Genomic DNA, 4522 nt, shown 5'->3' on the forward strand with positions numbered 1-4522 from the left:
ATCGTTAAGTTAGGTTTTTTGTCATTTTATTTTGAAAAAAGTATAAAACAGTATAATTTCTATATTTCTATTTTAATGTATTATAGTTAATATGTATACATAAAGTTAACAACAACAAAAATCCTCTCTATCACTTTTTTGTTCGAATTATCACGACCTTAACAGACCAAATCCGTTAGAGATCCACCTCTCTGCTACACCAACTAGTTCACCAACTAGTTCGGCATTTCGGTTGACAGAAACAATTATACATCATGTTTACTCCTACAAATAACCGAAAATTAAGTCTATACGCATGGTCTTGCAGAAGTGGAGTAAGGAATCAAAAGAAGAAGGTCAACAACATGGTTTTATTCGATAAGGGAACATACGACAAGCTTATGAAACACTCTCGAATTTGGAAAGGACAACTAAATAATTTTTGTAGTAATACATCAATTAAGGGTTAAGTCCCTATCTCAAATTCCATATTTAATTACCTATAGTGGCAATCTAAGATTTAACATCAACGATATATAAGTCAAATCTTATACAAGCCTATAAATAGAAATAGATGATACTAAAACCCGACAAAAGTCGCTATCTCCCAACATATGAAAGATGTCCCCAGGATGGAAATTCCTTCTCGTGCATCTAACTGATATTATTCTCACCACAGTGTTGCTAGTACCATTCCCCCAAGAACCTGATGCACATGCCAAAAAAAAAGGTTAGGTTTAACGTCTAATGAGTTCAAACAGTTTTCATCAGTTATATACAACGGTAAAATAGAAAGAATATTATTTAAACCACGATTTCCAAAATGAAATTCATTTAAAATAAAAGTGATATCTTTCCCAAAATCCATCATTTTCATGATGAAAACACATAAATCGAACACTCAGCAAACATGAATCCAAAACCCAAACCTACACAAAAAACGAGTAAGGATTATTAACCAAATATAAAAAACATGGATAAAACTCTATTATCTGAAACATTAAATACGTGGAGAAGATCCAATTTATCATAACCATAAATTACAAATAATCTCCAAATCGCAAATAACACTAAAACATGGATAATATATATTATCCAAGATAACACCTAAAGGTGACTAGAGAGACTCGTATCCATTGGATATGGAGAGCACAAAATAAGCCACACATCAATGTTATCAAGTAACACCATAAGACTCAATTGGCTTAGTGTCTACCCTTCTTATAGATAACACCTCAAACAACAGCGATATTAGTGCCTATCTCCACCGGTAGCACCTCAAGATTCAATAATCTTAGTGCCTACATTACTAGGATCTAATCCTTAATACAAGTGTCTCGGAGTCCAACCCCACAATACCCTCGATCCCGGAGTTCAACCCTCCAATACTGGTAGTCCTGGAGTACAATCCCGCAATACCGACACTAGTACCAAAACAAGATTGACCATTATGTCTATGGATCCAATGCATTACAGTCAAAAAATACATGACCCAAAATGAATGACCAATACAATTAAAACATGTAAATTACAAATGAATAAGTCATAAATGCATATCACTCAAAAAGCTTGATATGCAGCAATTTAAATAGGACGAATGTCTCAAAGACTCATCTAAGTCAAATCCAAGCCAAAAAATAGAAGTCATCAAAACAATAAACGCATTTAACTGACCTTTATGCAAATATATAATATATGATTAACTCAAAACAATCATTGGTTGGAATAAACCATTTTCCAATTGAAATCATACCATTTATATTTCTAAAATGTCCGTAACATAATAATATGCATTTTCCAAACCAAATACATAAAAATGCAATATCACCAAAACAACTCACGTTTATGGTTTATTTATCACGATGTCCGAAAACCCTAAATATGGGTATTTCACAAGGTTTATTAAATCAAATGCACCAAATATGTAAAACTCACCAAATAACCATCATATTTGATGAATATCACGTAAATATATTAGTACTTCAAAAAGGACATTTTTGGCATGTACATAGTTTTTACAAAGCAACTTGAACTCATATTGTTAGATTTAGTCTAAATCTAACTTTACTCCAATCTTGAGCTTCCTCTGGTGAAGCATTTAGATCCACAAACATCCATCACTAAGAACTTTATTTAGGTCACAAACAAATCTAAAATACACCAAGACTAACCCCTAATATCAGATCCACAACAACAAAACCCTAAATATTGCAAAAACACCAAAGTCTTACCTCAACAAGAACATAAAGATCTCAACAAAGTCTCCTAAATTCTAGCTTAAATATTCCCTAAAAATGCTCCACAAACCTTCTAATTTTATCTCCAAGGCTGCCAAAATCGGACCAGAGGAGAAAGGAGAGGGAGGAGATGAGAGAAATGAGGAAATGATGTGAAGATATGGAGAGGTTCATGGTTCTAGAGCTAGTTCCTGGTGTACACACACCGCCTGTAGGTCCCTGCCCCGAGAAAAAAAACGGATGCGGTTCTTTATGTGATCTAAGGTCCACGAGCTACGTCGTTCGACTCTCTAAAAAAGTACATACACATATATGAGCGGCGACTTCTCCACCCCGCCCCACACACCTAAGGCGACTAAGTTCCAGGCGGCCTAAGGCACCTCACAAGTAGCCTCAACTACTCTGTCCAAGTTTCACACCCGAGGCATTTTCTTCACGGTCAGGGAGTGCAATAAGTTGCCAAATAGCTTCTTTTCTTGACTCTTTTCATATCCAAATATATCCAAACCATAACTAAGATTTTAGGTACATTATTAGAACTATTCTGAAGACAAACTATGTATAAAGTATTTGGAATTTACTTACCTAAAAGTCTAGGTGTTACAATGTACTTCAAAGGGTGATTGAGTTGAGAAGTTTAGTTTGTTTGTTGTGTTTTATACTTTTTAGTGTGTTCACAGGGATGAAAAGGGGGCGTTGGGTGCTGCGATGTGTGGTGGAAGTTTTACCTTTTGATATAGTAGTGATCAGAGCGACATCGATGAGAACAAACACACGTCGAAGCTCGCCATCTGTAATTCCATGATGAAGACAGACAACATATGAAGAGAGACTAAAAGAAACTAAAGGTAATATGAACCTCAAGCATATAAAAAAATAATTTAACATGAAAAAATTAAAGATATTCTTTCAAGCATTATGTCGAACAATTGGAGTGTTTGGCTACGCATAACCAGATCAAGACATTAATAAACCATTATGCATAACCAGGTCAAGACATTAATAAACCATTCCCACTCCAATTTTCCTCTGGCGAATCGAAACTGTGAATCTAAATCAATGTTGTACTTTAACTTTTAACATGATATTATTAGAGTTTTGAAACAGCTAAATCTGAATCTCATAATTGCAAGGGATTAACAGGAAACTATCCAGAGGATTTAAACATTGAAGGCAACATTGAACAAGTTTTGTGGAGAGAAACAACCTCAATCTTGATTTGTTTCTGATTTATAGATGTACAACGTGATTGACCTTTGCTGACTATTATATCTAATAATATAAAAAGCATTTTTTTCTTAATCGAGAGAAAACCGAAACAATGTGTTTCTTCATTTCCTTTCAACTTCTCTCTTCCATTGATATCTTGTAGGAAGAAAAAAAATGAACATTCCAATTGAGTTGTCAATTCCACAGACAGCAACTGAACCTTCATCATCATCCTCTTCCTTTGCATTCTTGAATTGAACGATGCTCTTCGAAATAGAGTTAAACAATTTTTCATATGAAGAAGAATCTGAACACTCAACATCCTTACCGGTCATAAACTCCATCTTCTTGCTATACAGTAATCCTCCGAAAATCAACATTGAGTTCTAAATAATTGCATTCAATATCAGATCGAGAGAGATGTAGTTGCCAATGTAGTGGTAGCAATGGTGAGGAGGTAGGTGGTCAATGAAAAGAGGAGGATCACCGAGTGGGTTGTGGTCATTCACGATAGCGAGGAAGAAAGGGGAGGAGGGAATGATAATGGAAGTGGGCCGAGGGATGAGGAAGACGATAGAGATGGAAAGGGTGAGAGATAGACATCTTTACCTGAGCCGGCACAGGTGAAGAGGATAGGCCCCGGCCCATGGACGAAATTTGGGAGATGCTGCTTGTGCTTGTGTGTATATATATTGTATACTTTATATTAATATTTAAATTATATTGCTTTTCATTTTTAAAAGCAAATTAATAAAAAGACTAAAATACCCTTATTTTGACATTAACAGAGTTATGGCAAGGGATTAAATTCGTAATAAAAATGAAACCATAGTGATCATGGCTGTAATTATTTCATTTGGAGGACCCAATCCAAGTTTTCATAAAACCACATGGATGAAAATTTTAATTTACTCTATTCTTAAATGTAAATAAGGTCCCTAATATGTGAGATAAAAATAGAATAAAATACGTTATATTTTTATACAATTTTCTTTATAAAAATTATGAACAAATTAAGAAATAATTTTATAAATTATAAAAATCCATGGTTTTAAGTAACACTAGGTTTAGTATATATAGGAATGAAATTAAACCTC

The sequence above is a fragment of the Cynara cardunculus genome, unplaced genomic scaffold, assembly GCF_001531365.2.
Source record: "Cynara cardunculus var. scolymus isolate 2C unplaced genomic scaffold, CcrdV1 Un_Scaffold_2777, whole genome shotgun sequence".
NCBI classification, from domain to species: domain Eukaryota; kingdom Viridiplantae; phylum Streptophyta; class Magnoliopsida; order Asterales; family Asteraceae; genus Cynara; species Cynara cardunculus.